We start from the raw sequence: 22,584 nt of genomic DNA, 5'->3' as shown, positions 1-22,584 counted from the left end.
CTTTGGTTTTTTGCATATCTCGAAAACAATTACTCCTATCAATTTTTATCGTTTTTTCAAAATTAAAGCTGATAAAATTTCCTACAAAATAGTTATTTGCATTTCTTTTGTAAGACCAACCATAAGCGAGTTATAGAGTTAGATATAAATAATCTTTAACAAAAATTTGCTTTAAAATAAAATGTTTGAAAAACCGAAATTAAACTAAATTAATTGAGTCTAACACTTTAGTATAGGAAAAAGGAGAAGACATAAAGGTCACTAAAGTCTTCAGAGTCGTTTTTAGTCGTCATATTAATAACAATAACATTAATAATAATAATACCAATAGTACTAAATTTGCTTATATGCAAGCGCTTAATTAAGGTAACAGTTTTTTGGTTTCTAGCTTATATCTCGAAAACAGATACTCCTATCAATTTTTACCTTTTTACCAAAATTAAAAGTGATAAAATTTCCTACAAAATAGTTATTTGCATTTTTCATGTAGAACTAACCATAAGCGAGATATAAGTTTGAAAATAATTAATAATTAAAAAAAAATGTGTTTTAACAAAAAATGTCTTGTGATTTAAAATACACTTAATTTATTGGGTCCAATACTTAATTAGAAGAAAAAGGAGGTGACAGTAAATGCTGCATTTTCGTCTTCGTCTGAAACATTGAAAACTGAATTACATTTTTGTTCAGTAACTGCCGTCGATGACGAAAATGCAGCATTTACAAACGACTCTAAAAACTTCAGTGACTTTTATGACATCTCCTTTTTCCTCTACTAAAGTGTTAGTTTAATTTAGTTTAATTTCAGTTTTTTAAACATTTTATTTTAAAGCAAATTTTTGTTAAATATTAATTATATCCAACTCTATAACTCGCTTATGGTTGGTCCTACAAGAAAAATGCAAACAACTATTTTGTAGGAAATTTTATCAGCTTTAATTTTGGATGAAAGATAAAAATTGATAGGAGTAACTGTTTTCGAGATATAAGCAAAAAACAAAAAAACTGTTACCTTAATTAAGCGCTTGCATATAAGCAAATTTAGTACTACTAGTATTGTTATTATTAATGTTATTGTTATTAATATGACGACTAAAGACAACTCTAAGACTTTATTGACTTTTATGTCTCCTCCTTTTTCCTCTACTAAAGTGTTAGACACAATTAATTTAGTTTAATTTCAGTTTTTTAAACATTATATTTTAAAGCAAATTTTTGTTAAATATTATTTATATCCAACTCTATAACTCGCTTATAGTTGGTCCTACAATAAAAATGCAAATAACGATTTTGTAGTAAATTTTATCAGCTTTAATTTTGAAAAAAAGATAAAAATTGATAGGAGTAACAGTTTTCGAGATATAAGCAAAAAACCAATAAGAAAACTGTAACTGTTACTGAACAAAAATGTAATTCAGTTTTCAATGTTTAAGACGATGACGAAAATGCAGCATTTACAAACGACATTAAGACTTCAGTGACCTATATGTCACCTCTTTTTTCTTCTAATAAAGTATTGGACCCAATAAATTAAGTGTATTTTAAATCACAAGACATTTTCTGTTGAAGCACTTTTTTTTTAATTTTAATTATTTTCAAACTTATATCTCGCTTATGGTTAGTCCTACATGAAAAATGCAAATAACTATTTTGTAGAAAATTTTATCAGTTTAATTTTAGTAAAAAGATAAAAATTGATAGGAGTAACTGTTTTCGAGATTTAAGCAAGAAACCAAAAAACTGTTACCTTAATTAAGCGCTTGCCAACTAAATTAAGTGTATTTTAAATCACAAGGCATTTTCTGTTAAAGCACTTTTTTTTAAATATTAATTATTTTCAAACTTATATCTCGCTTATGGTTAGTCCTACATGAAAAATGCAAACTACTATTTTGTAGGAAATTTTATCAGCTTTAATTTTAGTAAAAAGATAATAAAAATTGATTGGAGTAACTGTTTTCGAGATATAAGCAAGAAACCAAAAAACTGTTACCTTAATTAAGCGTTTGCATATAAGCAAATTTAGTACTTTTAGTATTATTATTATTAAATGCAAAAAAAATGCAAAAAACTATTTTGTAGGAAATTTTATCAGTTTTAATTTGAAAGAAAGATAAAAATTGATAGGAGTAAATGTTTTCGAGATATAAGCAAAAAACCAAAGTGAAAACTGTAACAGTTACTGAACAAAAATGTAATTTAGTTTTCAATGTTTAAGACGAAGACGAAAATGCAGCATTTACTGTCACCTCTTTTGTCTACTAATTAAGTATTGGACCCAATAAATTAAGTGTATTTTAAATCACAAGACATTTTCTGTTAAAGCACATTTTTTTTTAATTATTAATTATTTTTAAACTTATATCTCGTTTATGGTTAGTTCTACATGAAAAATGCAAATAACTATTTTGTAGGAAATTTTATCAGCTTTAATTTTAGTGAAAAGGTAAAAATTAATAGGAGTAATTGTTTTCGAGATATAAGCAAGAAACTGTTACCTTAATTAAGCGCTTGCATATAAACAAATTTAGTAATATTATTATTATTATTATTAATGTTATTGTTATTAATATGACGACTAAAAACGACTCTCAAGACTTTGGTGACTTTTATGTCTTTTCCTTTTTCCTCAAGTAAAGTGTTAGACAAAATTAATTTAGTTTAATTTCAGTATTTCAAACATTTTATTTTAAAGCAAATTTTTGTTAAATATTATTTATATCTATCTCTATAACTCGCTTATGCTTGGTCCTACAAGAAAAATACAAATAACTATTTTGTAGGAAATTTTATCAGCTTTAATTTTAGTAAAAAGATAAAAATTGATAGGAGTAACTGTTTTCGAGATATAAGCAAGAAACCAAAAAACTGTTACCTTAATAAAGCGCTTGCATATAAGCAAATTTAGTACTATTAGTATTATTATTATTAATGTTATTGTTATTAATATGACGACTAAAAACCACTCTCAAAACTTTGGTGACTTTTATGTATTCTCCTTTTTCCTCAACTAAAGTGTTAGTCTTAATTAATTTAGTTTAATTTCGGTTTTTCAAACATTTTATTTTAAAGCAAATTTTTGTTAAAGATTATTTATATCCAACTCTATACCTCGCTTATGGTTGGTCCTACAAAAAAAATGCCAATAACTATTTTGTAGGAAATTTTATCAGCTTTGATTTTGAAAGAAAGATAAAAATTGATAGGAATAACTGTTTTCGAGATATAAGCAAAAAACCAATAAGAAAACTGTAACTGTTACTAAACAAAAATGTAATTCAGTATTCAATGTTTGAGACAAAGACGAAAATGCAGCATTTAAAATCGACTCTGAAGACTTCAGTGACTTTTATGTCACCTCCTTTTTCTTCTAATAATGTATTGGACCCATTAAATTAAGTGTATTTTAAATCACAAGACATTTTCTGTTAAAGCACTTTTTTTTTAAATATTAATTATTTTCAAACTTATATCTCGCTTATGGTTAGTCCTACATAAAAAATGCAAATAACTATTTTGTAGGAAATTTTATCAGCTTTAATTTTGAAAGAAAGATAAAAATTGATAGTAGTAATTGTTTTTGAGATATAAGCAAAAAACTAAAGTAAAAACTGTTACAGTTACTGAACAAAAATGTAATTCAGTTTTCAATGTTTGAGACGAAGACGAAAATGCAGCATTTAAAAACGACTCTGAAGACTTCAGCGACTTTTATGTCACCTCCTTATTCTTCTAATAAAGTATTGGACCCAATAAATTAAGTGTATTTTAAATCACAAGACATTTTCTGTTAAAGCACTTTTTTTTAAATATTAATAATTTTCAAACTTACATCTCGCTTATGGTTAGTCCTACATGAAAAATGCAAATAACTATTTTGTAGAAAATTTTATCAGCTTTAATTTTGATAGAAAGATAAAAATTGATAGTAGTAATTGTTTTCGAGATATAAGCAAAAAACTAAAGTAAAAACTGTTACAGTTACTGAACAAAAATGTAATTCAGTTTTCAATGTTTGAGACGAAGACGAAAATGCAGCATTTAAAAACGACTCTGAAGACTTCAGCGACTTTTATGTCACCTCCTTATTCTTCTAATAAAGTATTGGACCCAATAAATTAAGTGTATTTTAAATCACAAGACATTTTCTGTTAAAGCACTTTTTTTTAAATATTAATAATTTTCAAACTTACATCTCGCTTATGGTTAGTCCTACATGAAAAATGCAAATAACTATTTTGTAGGAAATTTTATCAGCTTTAATTTTAGTAAACAGATAAAAATTGATAGGAGTAACTGTTTTCGAGATATAAGCAAGAAACCAAAAAACTGTTACCTTAATAAAGCGCTTGCATATAAGCAAATTTAGTACTATTAGTATTATTATTATTAATGTTATTGTTATTAATATGACGACTAAAAACGACTCTGAAGACTTTGGTGACTTTTATGTCTTCTCCTTTTTCCTATACTAAAGTGTTAGACACAATTAATTTAGTTTAATTTCAGTATTTCAAACATTTTATTTTAAAGCAAATTTTTGTTAAATATTATTTATATCTATCTCTATAACTCGCTTATGCTTGGTCCTACAAGAAAAATACAAATAACTATTTTGTAGGAAATTTTATCAGCTTTAATTTTAGTAAAAAGATAAAAATTGATAGGAGTAACTGTTTTCGAGATATAAGCAAGAAACCAAAAAACTGTTACCTTAATAAAGCGCTTGCATATAAGCAAATTTAGTACTATTAGTATTATTATTATTAATGTTATTGTTATTAATATGACGACTAAAAACCACTCTCAAAACTTTGGTGACTTTTATGTCTTCTCCTTTTTCCTCAACTAAAGTGTTAGTCTTAATTAATTTAGTTTAATTTCGGTTTTTCAAACATTTTATTTTAAAGCAAATTTTTGTTAAAGATTATTTATATCCAACTCTATACCTCGCTTATGGTTGGTCCTACAAAAAAAATGCCAATAACTATTTTGTAAGAAATTTTATCAGCTTTGATTTTAAAAGAAAGATAAAAATTGATAGGAATAACTGTTTTCGAGATATAAGCAAAAAACCAATAAGAAAACTGTAACTGTTACTAAACAAAAATGTAATTCAGTATTCAATGTTTGAGACAAAGACGAAAATGCAGCATTTAAAATCGACTCTGAAGACTTCAGTGACTTTTATGTCACCTCCTTTTTCTTCTAATAATGTATTGGACCCAATAAATTAAGTGTATTTTAAATCACAAGACATTTTCTGTTTAAGCACTTTTTTTTAAATATTGATAATTTTCAAACTTACATCTCGCTTATGGTTAGTCCTACATGAAAAATGCAAATAACTATTTTGTAGGAAATTTTATCAGCTTTAATTTTAGTAAACAGATAAAAATTGATAGGAGTAACTGTTTTCGAGATATAAGCAAGAAACCAAAAAACTGTTACCTTAATAAAGCGCTTGCATATAAGCAAATTTAGTACTATTAGTATTATTATTATTAATGTTATTGTTATTAATATGACGACTAAAAACGACTCTGAAGACTTTGGTGACTTTTATGTCTTCTCCTTTTTCCTATACTAAAGTGTTAGACACAATTAATTTAGTTTAATTTCAGTATTTCAAACATTTTATTTTAAAGCAAATTTTTGTTAAATATTATTTATATCTATCTCTATAACTCGCTTATGCTTGGTCTTACAAGAAAAATACAAATAACTATTTTGTAGGAATTTTTATCAGCTTTAATTTTAGTAAAAAGATAAAAATTGATAGGAGTAACTGTTTTCGAGATATAAGCAAGAAACCAAAAATCTGTTACCTTAATAAAGCGCTTGCATATAAGCAAATTTAGTACTATTAGTATTATTATTATTAATGTTATTGTTATTAATATGACGACTAAAAACGACTCTCAAGACTTTGGTGACTTTTATGTCTTCTCCTTTTTCCTCAACTAAAGTGTTAGTTTTAATTAATTTAGTTTAATTTCGGTTTTTCAAACATTTTATTTTAAAGCAAATTTTTGTTAAAGATTATTTATATCCAACTCTATAACTCGCTTATGGTTAGTTCTACAAAAAAATGCCAATAACTATTTTGTAGGAAATTTTATCAGCTTTGATTTTGAAAGAAAGATAAAAATTGATAGGAGTAACTGTTTTCGAGATATAAGCAAAAAACCAATAAGAAAACTGTAACTGTTACTAAACAAAAATGTAATTCAGTTTTCAATGTTTGAGACATAGACGAAAATGCAGCATTTAAAATCGACTCTGAAGACTTCAGTGACTTTTATGTCACCTCCTTTTTCTTCTAATAAAGTATTGGACCCATTAAATTAAGTGTATTTTAAATCACAAGACATTTTCTGTTAAAGCACGTTTTTTTTAAATATTAATTATTTTCAAACTTATATCTCGCTTATGGTTAGTCCTACATGAAAAATGCAAATTACTATTTTGTAGGAAATTTTATCAGCTTTAATTTTAGTAAAAAGATAAAAATTGATAGGAGTAACTGTTTTCGAGATATAAGCAAGAAACCAAAAAACTGTTACCTTAATTAAGCGCTTGCATATAAGCAAATTTAGTACTAAAAACAACTCTGAAGACTTTGGTGATTTTTATGTCTTCTCCTTTTTCCTCTACTAAAGTGTTAGACCCAATTAATTTACTTTAATATCGGTTTTTCAAACATTTTATTTTAAAGCAAATTTTTGTTAAAGATTATTTATATCCAACTCTATAACTCGCTTATGGTTGGTCTTACAAAAGAAATGCAAATAACTATTTTGTTGGAAATTTTATCAGCTTTAATTTTGAAAGAAAGATAAAAATTGATAGGAGTAATTGTTTTCGAGATATAAGCAAAAAACCAAAGTGAAAACTGTTACAGTTACTGAACAAAAATGTAATTCAGTTTTCAATGTTTGAGACGAAGACGAAAATGCAGCATTTAAAAACGACTCTGAAGACTTCAGTGACTTTTATGTCACCTCCTTTTTCTTCTAATAGAGTATTGGTCCCAATAAATTAAGTGTATTTTAAATCACAAGACATTTTCTGTTAAAGCACTTTTTTTTTAAATATTAATTATTTTCAAACTTCTATCTCGCTTATGGTTAGTCCTACATAAAAAATGCAAATAACTATTTTGTAGGAAATTTTATCAGCTTTAATTTTAGTAAAAAGATAAAAATTGATAGGAGTAACTGTTTTCGAGATATAAGCAAGAAACTGTTACCTTAATTAAGCGCTTGCATATAAGCAAATTTAGTAATATTAGTATTATTATTATTAATGTTATTGTTATTAATATGACGACTAAAGACAACTCTAAGACTTTTGTGACTTTTATGTCTTCTCCTTTTTCCTCTACTAAAGTGTTAGACACAATTAATTTAGTTTAATTTCAGTTTTTCACCAAAGTCTTCAGAGTCGTTTTTAGTCGTCATATTAATAACAATAACATTAATAATAATAATACTAATAGTACTAAATTTGCTTATATGCAAGCGCTTTATTAAGGTAACAGTTTTTTGGTTTCTTGCTTATATCTCGAAAACAGTTACTCCTATCAATTTTTATCTGTTTACTAAAATTAAAGCTGATAAAATTTCCTACAAAATAGTTATTTGCATTTTTCATGTAGGACTAACCATAAGCGAGATGTAAGTTTGAAAATTATTAATATTTAAAAAAAAGTGCTTTAACAGAAAATGTCTTGTGATTTAAAATACACTTAATTTATTGGGTCCAATACTTTATTAGAAGAATAAGGAGGTGACATAAAAGTCGCTGAAGTCTTCAGAGTCGTTTTTAAATGCTGCATTTTCGTCTTCGTCTCAAACATTGAAAACTGAATTACATTTTTGTTCAGTAACTGTAACAGTTTTTACTTTAGTTTTTTGCTTATATCTCGAAAACAATTACTACTATCAATTTTTATCTTTCTATCAAAATTAAAGCTGATAAAATTTTCTACAAAATAGTTATTTGCATTTTTCATGTAGGACTAACCATAAGCGAGATGTAAGTTTGAAAATTATTAATATTTAAAAAAAAGTGCTTTAACAGAAAATGTCTTGTGATTTAAAATACACTTAATTTATTGGGTCCAATACTTTATTAGAAGAATAAGGAGGTGACATAAAAGTCGCTGAAGTCTTCAGAGTCGTTTTTAAATGCTGCATTTTCGTCTTCGTCTCAAACATTGAAAACTGAATTACATTTTTGTTCAGTAACTGTAACAGTTTTTACTTTAGTTTTTTGCTTATATCTCAAAAACAATTACTACTATCAATTTTTATCTTTCTTTCAAAATTAAAGCTGATAAAATTTCCTACAAAATAGTTATTTGCATTTTTTATGTAGGACTAACCATAAGCGAGATATAAGTTTGAAAATAATTAATATTTAAAAAAAAAGTGCTTTAACAGAAAATGTCTTGTGATTTAAAATACACTTAATTTAATGGGTCCAATACATTATTAGAAGAAAAAGGAGGTGACATAAAAGTCACTGAAGTCTTCAGAGTCGATTTTAAATGCTGCATTTTCGTCTTTGTCTCAAACATTGAATACTGAATTACATTTTTGTTTAGTAACAGTTACAGTTTTCTTATTGTTTTTTTGCTTATATCTCGAAAACAGTTATTCCTATCAATTTTTATCTTTCTTTCAAAATCAAAGCTGATAAAATTTCCTACAAAATAGTTATTGGCATTTTTTTGTAGGACCAACCATAAGCGAGGTATAGAGTTGGATATAAATAATCTTTAACAAAAATTTGCTTTAAAATAAAATGTTTGAAAAACCGAAATTAAACTAAATTAATTAAGACTAACACTTTAGTTGAGGAAAAAGGAGAATACATAAAAGTCACCAAAGTTTTGAGAGTGGTTTTTAGTCGTCATATTAATAACAATAACATTAATAATAATAATACTAATAGTACTAAATTTGCTTATATGCAAGCGCTTTATTAAGGTAACAGTTTTTTGGTTTCTTGCTTATATCTCGAAAACAGTTACTCCTATCAATTTTTATCTTTTTACTAAAATTAAAGCTGATAAAATTTCCTACAAAATAGTTATTTGTATTTTTCTTGTAGGACCAAGCATAAGCGAGTTATAGAGATAGATATAAATAATATTTAACAAAAATTTGCTTTAAAATAAAATGTTTGAAATACTGAAATTAAACTAAATTAATTTTGTCTAACACTTTACTTGAGGAAAAAGGAAAAGACATAAAAGTCACCAAAGTCTTGAGAGTCGTTTTTAGTCGTCATATTAATAACAATAACATTAATAATAATAATAATAATATTACTAAATTTGTTTATATGCAAGCGCTTAATTAAGGTAACAGTTTCTTGCTTATATCTCGAAAACAATTACTCCTATTAATTTTTACCTTTTCACTAAAATTAAAGCTGATAAAATTTCCTACAAAATAGTTATTTGCATTTTTCATGTAGAACTAACCATAAACGAGATATAAGTTTAAAAATAATTAATAATTAAAAAAAAATGTGCTTTAACAGAAAATGTCTTGTGATTTAAAATACACTTAATTTATTGGGTCCAATACTTAATTAGTAGACAAAAGAGGTGACAGTAAATGCTGCATTTTCGTCTTCGTCTTAAACATTGAAAACTAAATTACATTTTTGTTCAGTAACTGTTACAGTTTTCACTTTGGTTTTTTGCTTATATCTCGAAAACATTTACTCCTATCAATTTTTATCTTTCTTTCAAATTAAAACTGATAAAATTTCCTACAAAATAGTTTTTTGCATTTTTTTTGCATTTAATAATAATAATACTAAAAGTACTAAATTTGCTTATATGCAAACGCTTAATTAAGGTAACAGTTTTTTGGTTTCTTGCTTATATCTCGAAAACAGTTACTCCAATCAATTTTTATTATCTTTTTACTAAAATTAAAGCTGATTTTCAGTTTTGTAAACATTATATTTTAAAGCAAATTTTTGTTAAATATTATTTATATCCAACTCTATAACTCGCTTATGGTTGGTCCTACAAGAAAAATGCAAATAACGATTTTGTAGTAAATTTTATCAGCTTTAATTTTGAAAAAAAGATAAAAATTGATAGGAGTAACAGTTTTCGAGATATAAGCAAAAAACCAATAAGAAAACTGTAACTGTTACTGAACAAAAATGTAATTCAGTTTTCAATGTTTAAGACGATGACGAAAATGCAGCATTTACAAACGACATTAAGACTTCAGTGACCTATATGTCACCTCTTTTTTCTTCTAATAAAGTATTGGACCCAATAAATTAAGTGTATTTTAAATCACAAGACATTTTTTGTTAAAACACATTTTTTTTTAATTATTAATTATTTTCAAACTTATATCTCGCTTATGGTTAGTCCTACATGAAAAATGCAAATAACTATTTTGTAGAAAATTTTATCAGTTTAATTTTAGTAAAAAGATAAAAATTGATAGGAGTAACTGTTTTCGAGATTTAAGCAAGAAACCAAAAAACTGTTACCTTAATTAAGCGCTTGCCAACTAAATTAAGTGTATTTTAAATCACAAGGCATTTTCTGTTAAAGCACTTTTTTTTAAATATTAATTATTTTCAAACTTATATCTCGCTTATGGTTAGTCCGACATGAAAAATGCAAACTACTATTTTGTAGGAAATTTTATCAGCTTTAATTTTAGTAAAAAGATAATAAAAATTGATTGGAGTAACTGTTTTCGAGATATAAGCAAGAAACCAAAAAACTGTTACCTTAATTAAGCGTTTGCATATAAGCAAATTTAGTACTTTTAGTATTATTATTATTAAATGCAAAAAAAATGCAAAAAACTATTTTGTAGGAAATTTTATCAGTTTTAATTTGAAAGAAAGATAAAAATTGATAGGAGTAAATGTTTTCGAGATATAAGCAAAAAACCAAAGTGAAAACTGTAACAGTTACTGAACAAAAATGTAATTTAGTTTTCAATGTTTAAGACGAAGACGAAAATGCAGCATTTACTGTCACCTCTTTTATCTACTAATTAAGTATTGGACCCAATAAATTAAGTGTATTTTAAATCACAAGACATTTTCTGTTAAAGCACATTTTTTTTTAATTATTAATTATTTTTAAACTTATATCTCGTTTATGGTTAGTTCTACATGAAAAATGCAAATAACTATTTTGTAGGAAATTTTATCAGCTTTAATTTTAGTGAAAAGGTAAAAATTAATAGGAGTAATTGTTTTCGAGATATAAGCAAGAAACTGTTACCTTAATTAAGCGCTTGCATATAAACAAATTTAGTAATATTATTATTATTATTATTAATGTTATTGTTATTAATATGACGACTAAAAACGACTCTCAAGACTTTGGTGACTTTTATGTCTATTCCTTTTTCCTCAAGTAAAGTGTTAGACAAAATTAATTTAGTTTAATTTCAGTATTTCAAACATTTTATTTTAAAGCAAATTTTTGTTAAATATTATTTATATCTATCTCTATAACTCGCTTATGCTTGGTCCTACAAGAAAAATACAAATAACTATTTTGTAGGAATATTTATCAGCTTTAATTTTAGTAAAAAAATAAAAATTGATAGTAGTAACTGTTTTCGAGATATAAGCAAGAAACCAAAATACTGTTACCTTAATAAAGCGCTTGCATATAAGCAAATTTAGTACTATTAGTATTATTATTATTAATGTTATTGTTATTAATATGACGACTAAAAACCACTCTCAAAACTTTGGTGACTTTTATGTATTCTCCTTTTTCCTCAACTAAAGTGTTAGTCTTAATTAATTTAGTTTAATTTCGGTTTTTCAAACATTTTATTTTAAAGCAAATTTTTGTTAAAGATTATTTATATCCAACTCTATACCTCGCTTATGGTTGGTCCTACAAAAAAAATGCCAATAACTATTTTGTAGGAAATTTTATCAGCTTTGATTTTGAAAGAAAGATAAAAATTGATAGGAATAACTGTTTTCGAGATATAAGCAAAAAACCAATAAGAAAACTGTAACTGTTACTAAACAAAAATGTAATTCAGTATTCAATGTTTGAGACAAAGACGAAAATGCAGCATTTAAAATCGACTCTGAAGACTTCAGTGACTTTTATGTCACCTCCTTTTTCTTCTAATAATGTATTGGACCCATTAAATTAAGTGTATTTTAAATCACAAGACATTTTCTGTTAAAGCACTTTTTTTTTAAATTTTAATTATTTTCAAACTTATATCTCGCTTATGGTTAGTCCTACATAAAAAATGCAAATAACTATTTTGTAGGAAATTTTATCAGCTTTAATTTTGAAAGAAAGATAAAAATTGATAGTAGTAATTGTTTTCGAGATATAAGCAAAATACTAAAGTAAAAACTGTTACAGTTACTGAACAAAAATGTAATTCAGTTTTCAATGTTTGAGACGAAGACGAAAATGCAGCATTTAAAAACGACTCTGAAGACTTCAGCGACTTTTATGTCACCTCCTTATTCTTCTAATAAAGTATTGGACCCAATAAATTAAGTGTATTTTAAATCACAAGACATTTTCTGTTAAAGCACTTTTTTTTAAATATTAATAATTTTCAAACTTACATCTCGCTTATGGTTAGTCCTACATGAAAAATGCAAATAACTATTTTGTAGGAAATTTTATCAGCTTTAATTTTCATAGAAAGATAAAAATTGATAGTAGTAATTGTTTTCGAGATATAAGCAAAAAACTAAAGTAAAAACTGTTACAGTTACTGAACAAAAATGTAATTCAGTTTTCAATGTTTGAGACGAAGACGAAAATGCAGCATTTAAAAACGACTCTGAAGACTTCAGCGACTTTTATGTCACCTCCTTATTCTTCTAATAAAGTATTGGACCCAATAAATAAGTGTATTTTAAATCACAAGACATTTTCTGTTAAAGCACTTTTTTTTAAATATTAATAATTTTCAAACTTACATCTCGCTTATGGTTAGTCCTACATGAAAAATGCAAATAACTATTTTGTAGGAAATTTTATCAGCTTTAATTTTAGTAAACAGATAAAAATTGATAGGAGTAACTGTTTTCGAGATATAAGCAAGAAACCAAAAAACTGTTACCTTAATAAAGCGCTTGCATATAAGCAAATTTAGTACTATTAGTATTATTATTATTAATGTTATTGTTATTAATATGACGACTAAAAACGACTCTGAAGACTTTGGTGACTTTTATGTCTTCTCCTTTTTCCTATACTAAAGTTTTAGACACAATTAATTTAGTTTAATTTCAGTATTTCAAACATTTTATTTTAAAGCAAATTTTTGTTAAATATTATTTATATCTATCTCTATAACTCGCTTATGCTTGGTCTTACAAGAAAAATACAAATAACTATTTTGTAGGAATTTTTATCAGCTTTAATTTTAGTAAAAAGATAAAAATTGATAGGAGTAACTGTTTTCGAGATATAAGCAAGAAACCAAAAAACTGTTACCTTAATAAAGCGCTTGCATATAAGCAAATTTAGTACTATTAGTATTATTATTATTAATGTTATTGTTATTAATATGACGACTAAAAACGACTCTCAAGACTTTGGTGACTTTTATGTCTTCTCCTTTTTCCTCAACTAAAGTGTTAGTTTTAATTAATTTAGTTTAATTTCGGTTTTTTAAACATTTTATTTTAAAGCAAATTTTTGTTAAAGATTATTTATATCCAACTCTATAACTCGCTTATGGTTAGTCCTACAAAAAAATGCCAATAACTATTTTGTAGGAAATTTTATCAGCTTTGATTTTGAAAGAAAGATAAAAATTGATAGGAGTAACTGTTTTCGAGATATAAGCAAAAAACCAATAAGAAAACTGTAACTGTTACTAAACAAAAATGTAATTCAGTTTTCAATGTTTGAGACATAGACGAAAATGCAGCATTTAAAATCGACTCTGAAGACTTCAGTGACTTTTATGTCACCTCCTTTTTCTTCTAATAATGTATTGGACCCAATAAATTAAGTGTATTTTAAATCACAAGACATTTTCTGTTTAAGCACTTTTTTTTAAATATTAATAATTTTCAAACTTACATCTCGCTTATGGTTAGTCCTACATGAAAAATGCAAATAACTATTTTGTAGGAAATTTTATCAGCTTTAATTTTAGTAAACAGATAAAAATTGATAGGAGTAACTGTTTTCGAGATATAAGCAAGAAACCAAAAAACTGTTACCTTAATAAAGCGCTTGCATATAAGCAAATTTAGTACTATTAGTATTATTATTATTAATGTTATTGTTATTAATATGACGACTAAAAACGACTCTGAAGACTTTGGTGACTTTTATGTCTTCTCCTTTTTCCTATACTAAAGTGTTAGACACAATTAATTTAGTTTAATTTCAGTATTTCAAACATTTTATTTTAAAGCAAATTTTTGTTAAATATTATTTATATCTATCTCTATAACTCGCTTATGCTTGGTCTTACAAGAAAAATACAAATAACTATTTTGTAGGAATTTTTATCAGCTTTAATTTTAGTAAAAAGATAAAAATTGATAGGAGTAACTGTTTTCGAGATATAAGCAAGAAACCAAAAAACTGTTACCTTAATAAAGCGCTTGCATATAAGCAAATTTAGTACTATTAGTATTATTATTATTAATGTTATTGTTATTAATATGACGACTAAAAACGACTCTCAAGACTTTGGTGACTTTTATGTCTTCTCCTTTTTCCTCAACTAAAGTGTTAGTTTTAATTAATTTAGTTTAATTTCGGTTTTTTAAACATTTTATTTTAAAGCAAATTTTTGTTAAAGATTATTTATATCCAACTCTATAACTCGCTTATGGTTAGTCCTACAAAAAAATGCCAATAACTATTTTGTAGGAAATTTTATCAGCTTTGATTTTGAAAGAAAGATAAAAATTGATAGGAGTAACTGTTTTCGAGATATAAGCAAAAAACCAATAAGAAAACTGTAACTGTTACTAAACAAAAATGTAATTCAGTTTTCAATGTTTGAGACATAGACGAAAATGCAGCATTTAAAATCGACTCTGAAGACTTCAGTGACTTTTATGTCACCTCCTTTTTCTTCTAATAAAGTATTGGACCCATTAAATTAAGTGTATTTTAAATCACAAGACATTTTCTGTTAAAGCACGTTTTTTTTAAATATTAATTATTTTCAAACTTATATCTCGCTTACATGAAAAATGCAAATTACTATTTTGTAGGAAATTTTATCAGCTTTAATTTTAGTAAAAAGATAAAAATTGATAGGAGTCACTGTTTTCGAGATATAAGCAAGAAACCAAAAAACTGTTACCTTAATTAAGCGCTTGCATATAAGCAAATTTAGTACTAAAAACAACTCTGAAGACTTTGGTGATTTTTATGTCTTCTCCTTTTTCCTCTACTAAAGTGTTAGACCCAATTAATTTACTTTAATATCGGTTTTTCAAACATTTTATTTTAAAGCAAATTTTTGTTAAAGATTATTTATATCCAACTCTATAACTCGCTTATGGTTGGTCTTACAAAAGAAATGCAAATAACTATTTTGTTGGAAATTTTATCAGCTTTAATTTTGAAAGAAAGATAAAAATTGATAGGAGTAATTGTTTTCGAGATATAAGCAAAAAACCAAAGTGAAAACTGTTACAGTTACTGAACAAAAATGTAATTCAGTTTTCAATGTTTGAGACGAAGACGAAAATGCAGCATTTAAAAACGACTCTGAAGACTTCAGTGACTTTTATGTCACCTCCTTTTCCTTCTAATAGAGTATTGGTCCCAATAAATTAAGTGTATTTTAAATCACAAGACATTTTCTGTTAAAGCACATTTTTTATTATTATTTTTATTATTATTTTTGTTATTATTATTATTATTTCTATTATTATTATTATTATTATTATTATTTATATTATTATTATTATTATTATTATTATTATTATTATTATTATTATTATTATTAACTTTTGTATAGTAAATGTTTTTATACCAGTTTTAAAATGAGTTATTAATTTTAGACAATTTCTTGCCTAAAAACACAGATCACAGATGATTTCTTGCATAGAAATGAGAAAACGCTCATATAACACACAAAATAAGCTTCATTTTTGCTTAGAAAACTAAGCTTACTTTTATTACTATTATTATTTTTATTATTATTATTATTATTATTATTATTATTATTATTATTATTATTATTATTATTATTATTGTTATTGTTATTGTTATTATTATTATTATTATTAAAAACTTATATTAAACAGACAGAAAACGTCGTATTCTGACACATAAAAACGAATTACGTTATAGACTTGACGAGAACGGCGTATCTCGGACTCTTATAGGACTCTTATAGGGTCAAAAAGTATCAGTTTGGATTAAAACAAATTATTTTTGTTGACTCTCAGTCTGAATTGTTCATCAGTTCAAACAAAAACGGCTTATTTTAGACGATCTTTTGCTTTGAACAAGAAAACTTACATCGAATATACTAAAAACGTATTAATCTGGCATAAAAGAGCAATTTATGTATCACTTTGGATAAAGAGAGCTAATCCTTTTCGTTTCATTGCCTAAAATAGACAATTGTTAAAAAATCTAACAAAAACGCTGTATTCTAGCACAAAATACTAATTACATTATAGTTTCGACGAGAATACCTTATTTGGAATGATTCTATGCTTCCAAACGAGTAAATTTTTATTAAACAGATGCCAAACTTCATGTTTTGTCCTATAAAGACATTTTATATTGCAGTTTGTATTAAAACAAAATATTTTCGTTGATTCTTTGTTAGAAGCAGCAAACCTAACATTAAAGAATCTGAAAACTTTGTATTCGGACACAAACCACCGAATTTTGTATCAGTTTAGACAAAAACGGTTGATTTTCGACAATATTTTGCTTTCAACAAGAAAACTTATATCAAACTGACTAAAAACGTCTTATTTTAGCACAAAACAAAAGATTTGCGTTATAGTCTTAAAGCTGATTCACGCCACAGTTTGGATAAAAACCAAATATTTTTGTTAATTCACTGTTACAAACAAGAAACCTTACATCAAGGAAACTGAAAACCCCTTATTCAGGCACAGAAATTCGAATTACGTTTCAGTCTAGACAAAAACTGCTTATTTTAGACGATCTTTTGTCTTGAACACGAAAACTTACATTAAAAAGATTAAAAACGTCTTATTCTGGCTGAAAACTGCAAATTATATATTACTCTTGATAAAAGCAATTTATCCTGATTACTCCTTTGCTTAGAATAGAGCAAACTTGTATAAAACTTAATGAAAACTTTAAATTTCGTCTCAAAGAAATAATTTACGTTATAGTTTTGACCAGCACTGTTTATTTCAAACGAATTTATGATTCGAAACTAATGAACTTTTATGGGGCAGATGCAAAACCACATATTACCATACAAAGCGTTGTTTTAAAGCAAAGTATTACCTTTTGCAACAAGAAATTTCACGTCAAAGAAACTGAAAACTTCGTATCCATGCATAAATATCGAATTACGTATCAGTTTAGGCAAATACAGCTTATTTTAAACGATTCCTTGCTATAAACAAGAAAAATTTTATCAATCATATTGAAAACGTCTCATTCTCGAAAATAAGAGCAATTATGTTTCAGTTTTAACAAAAGCGGATTACTCTGTTTGATTCTATGCTTAGAGTAGAGTAAACTACTATAAAACGTAATGAAAACTCTATATTCAAGCTCAAAAGAACAAATTACGTTATAGTTTTGGCAAAAAAAAATATTTCGGACGATTTCATACTTTGAAGTAAGCAAACTTTAATTGAACAAGTGCAAAAGCTAATACTTTGCTTTAAAATAACGATTTATGTGGTAATATGGTATTTTGCATCTGTCCTATAAAAGTATACTCGTTTCGCTCCATTGAATCATTCGAAATAAATTATTTTGACACAACAACAACGAAAATAATTTGTTTTTGTTTAAACTGTATCATAAGTCGCTTTTATAAAACGAACTAAGACGTTTGGCATTTGTTTAGTGAAAGTTTTCTCGTTTGGGGACAAAATCGTTTGAAATTAACAGTTCTGGTCAAAACTATAACGTAAATTATTTCTTTGAGACGAAATTTAAAGTTTTCATTAAGTTTTATACAAGTTTGCTCTATTCTAACCAAAGAAGTAATCAGGATAAACTGCTTTTATCCAAAGTAATACATAATTTGCAGTTTTGAGCCAGAATAAGACGTTTTTAATATTTTTAATGTAAGTTTTCGTGTTCAAAAGAAAGAGTCGTCTAAAATAAGCAATTTGTGTCTAGACTGAAACGTAATTTGATTTTCTGGGCCTGAATAAGAGGTTTTCAGTTTCTTTGATGTAAGGTTTCTTGTTTGTAACAATGAATAAACGAAAATCATTGGTTTTAATCCAAACTGTGACATAAATCGTTTTTTAAAGGCGAAATCAGACGTTTTGCCTCTGTTCAGTGAAAGTATACTGGTTTCAAAGCATAGAATCGTTTGAAATTAACAGTTCTCGTCAAGACTATAACGCAAATCTTTAAAGTGATACAAAGAAATAATTTACGTTATAGTTTCAATTTCAAACGATTTTATGCCCCCAAACGAGAAAACTTTCACTAAACAGATGCCAATCGTCTTAGTTCGTTTTATAAAAGCGACTTATGTTACAGTTTAAACAAAAACAAATTATTTTCGTTGTTGTTGTGTCAAAATAATTTATTTCGAATGATTCAATGGAGCGAAACGAGTAAACTTTTATAGGACAGATGCAAAATACCATATTACCACATAAATCGTTATTTTAAAGCAAAGTATTAGCTTTTGCACTTGTTCAATTAAAGTTTGCTTACTTCGAAGTATGTAATCGTCCGAAATATTTTTTTTTGCCAAATCTATAACGTAATTAGTTCTTTTGAGCTTGAATATAGAGTTTTCATTACGTTTTATAGTAGTTTACTCTACTCTAAGCATAGAATCAAACAGAGTAATCCGCTTTTGTTAAAACTGATACATAATTTGCTCTTATTTTCGAGAATAAGACGTTTTCAATATGCTTGATAAAATTTTTCTTGTTTATAGCAAGGAATCGTTTAAAATAAGCTGTATTTGCTTAAACTGATACGTAATTCGATATTTATGCATGGATACGAAATTTTCAGTTTCTTTGACGTGAAGTTTCTTGTTGCAAAAGGTAATACTTTGCTTTAAAACAACGCTTTATATGGTAATATGTGGTTTTGCATCTGCCCCATAAAAGTTCATTAGTTTCGAATCATAAATTCGTTTGAAATAAACAGTGCTGGTCAAAACTATAACGTAAATTATTTCTTTGAGACGAAATTTAAAGTTTTCATTAAGTTTTATACAAGTTTACTCTATTCTAAGTAAAGGAGTAATCAGGATAAATTGCTTTTATCTAGAGTAATATATAATTTGCAGTTTTCAGGCAGAAAAAGACGTTTTTAATCTTTTTAATGTAAGTTTTCGTGTTCAAGACAAAAGATCGTCTAAAATAAGCAGTTTTTGTCCAGACTGAAACGTAATTCGAATTTCTGTGCCTGAATAAGGGGTGTTCAGTTTCTTTGATGTAAGGTTTCTTGTTTGTAACAATGAATTAACAAAAATATTTGGTTTTTATCCAAACTGTGGCATGAATCAGCTTTAAGACTATAACGCAAATCTTTTGTTTTATGCTAAAATAAGACGTTTTTAGTCAGTTTGATATAAGTTTTCTTGTTCAAAGCAAAATATTGTCGAAAATCAACCGTTTTTGTCTAAACTGATACAAAATTCGGTGGTTTGTGTCCGAATACAAAGTTTTCAGATTCTTTAATGTTAGGTTTGCTGCTTCTAACAAAGAATCAACGAAAATATTTTGTATTAATACAAACTGCAATATAAAATGTCATCATAGGACAAAACATGATGTTTGGCATCTGTTTAATAAAAATTTACTCGTTTGGAAGCATAGAATCATTCCAAATAAGCTATTCTCGTCGAAACTATAATGTAATTAGTATTTTGTGCTACAATACAGCGTTTTTGTTAGATTTATTAACAATTTTGTCTATTTTAAGCAATGAAACGAATAGGATTAGCTGCCTTTATCTAAAGTGATACATAAATTGCTCTTTTATGCCAGATTAATACGTTTTTAGTCTGTTCGATGTAAGTTTTCTTGTTCAAAGCAAAAGATCGTCTAAAATAAGCCGTTTTTGTTTGAACTGATGAACAATTCAGACTGAGAGTCAACAAAAATAATTTATTTTAATCCAAACTGATACTTTTTGACTCTATAAGAGTCCTATAAGAGTCCGAGATACGCCGTTCTCGTCAAGTCTATAACGTAATTCGTTTTTTTGTGTCAGAATACGACGTTTTCTGTCTGTTTAATATAAGTTTTTAATAATAATAATAATAATAACAATAATAATAATAATAATAATAATAATAATAATAATAATAATAATAATAATAATAATAATAATAATAATAATAATAATAATAATAATAATAATAATAATAAAAATAATAATACTAATAATAGTAATAATAATAATAATAATAAAAATAATAATAGTAATAAAAGTAAGCTTAGTTTTCTAAGCAAAAATGAAGCTTATTTTGTGTTATATGAGCGTTTTCTCATTTCTATGCAAGAAATCATCTGTGATCTGTGTTTTTAGGCAAGAAATTGTCTAAAATTAATAACTCATTTTTAAACTGGTATAAAAACATTTACTATACAAAAGTTAATAATAATAATAATAATAATAATAATAATAATAATAATAATAATAATAATAATAATAATGAATGAAGCTTATTTTGTGTGTTATATGAGCGTTTTCTCATTTCTATGCAAGAGATCATCTGTGATCTGTGTTGTTAGGCAAGAAATTGAATAAAATTAATAACTCATTTTAAAACTGGTATAAAAACATTTACTATACAAAAGTTAATAATAATAATAATAATAATAATAATAATAATAATAATAATAATAATAATAATAATAATAATAATAGTAATAAATAAAATAATAATAATAATAATAATAATAATAATAATAATAATAATAATAATAATAATAATAATGATAATAATACTTATAATAATGAATTTCTTTCTAAATTAAAGCTTAGTTTTTTTAAGCAAAAATGATGCTTATTTTGTGTTATCTGAGCGTTTTCTCATTTCTATGCAAGAGATCATCTGTGATCTGTGTTTTTAGGCAAGAAATTGTCTAAAACTAATAATTCATTTTAAAACTGTTATAAAAACATTTACTATACAAAAGTTATAATCGGTTATTAATAATAATAATATTAATAATAATAATTATAATAATAATAATAATAATAATAATAATAATAATAATAATAATAATAATAATAATAATAATAATAATAAAAATAATAATAATAGTTGTAATAAAAGTAAGCTTAGATTTCTAAGCAAAAATAAAGCTTAACTATTTTGTAGGAAATTTTATCAGCTTTAATTTTGAAAGAAAGATAAAAATTGATAGGAGTAATTGTTTTCGAGATATAAGCAAAAAACCAAAGTAAAAACCGTTACAGTTACTGAACAAAATGTAATTCAGTTTTCAATGTTTGAGACGAAGACGAAAATGAAGCATTTAAAAACGACTCTGAAGACTTCAGCGACTTTTATGTCACCTCCTTTTTCTTCTAATATAGTATTGGACCCAATAAATTAAGTGTATTTTAAATCACAAGACATTTTCTGTTAAAGCACTTTTTTTTTAAATATTAATAATTTTTAAACTTATATCTCGCTTATGCTTAGTCTTACATGAAAAATGCAAATAACTATTTTGTGGAAAATTTTATCAGCTTTAATTTTAGTAAAAAGATAAAAATTGATATAAGTAACTGTTTTCCAGATATAAGCAAGAAACCAAAAAACTGTTACCTTAATTAAGCGTTTGCATGTAAGCAAATTTAGTACTATTAGTATTATTATTAATGTTATTGTTATTAATATGACGACTAAAGACGACTCTGAAACCTTTAGTGACCTTTATGTCTTCTCCTTTTTCCTCTACTAAAGTGTTAGACACAATTAATTTAGTTTAATTTTAGTTTTTCAAACATTTTATTTTAAAGCAAGTTTTTGTTAAATATTATTTATACCCAACTCTATAACTCGCTTATGGTTGGTCGTACAAGAAAAATGTAAATAACTATTTTGTAGGAAATTTTATCAGCTTTAATTTTGAAAAAAAGATAAAAATTGATAGGAGTAACTGTTTTCGAGATATAAGCAAAAAACCAATAAGAAAACTGAAACTGTTACTGAACAAAAATGTAATTCAGTTTTCAATGTTTGAGACGAAGACGAAAATGCAGCATTATTATTATTATTAATGTTATTGTTATTAATATGACAACTAAAAACGACTCTGAAGACTTTGGTGACTTTTATGTCTTCTCCTTTTTCCTATACTAAAGTGTTAGACTCAATTAATTTAGTTTAATTTCGGTTTTTCAAACATTATATTTTAAAGCAAATTTTTGTT

Source organism: Tribolium castaneum, chromosome 2, assembly GCF_031307605.1.
Source record: "Tribolium castaneum strain GA2 chromosome 2, icTriCast1.1, whole genome shotgun sequence".
NCBI classification, from domain to species: domain Eukaryota; kingdom Metazoa; phylum Arthropoda; class Insecta; order Coleoptera; family Tenebrionidae; genus Tribolium; species Tribolium castaneum.
This window is presented reverse-complemented; position numbering follows the sequence as displayed.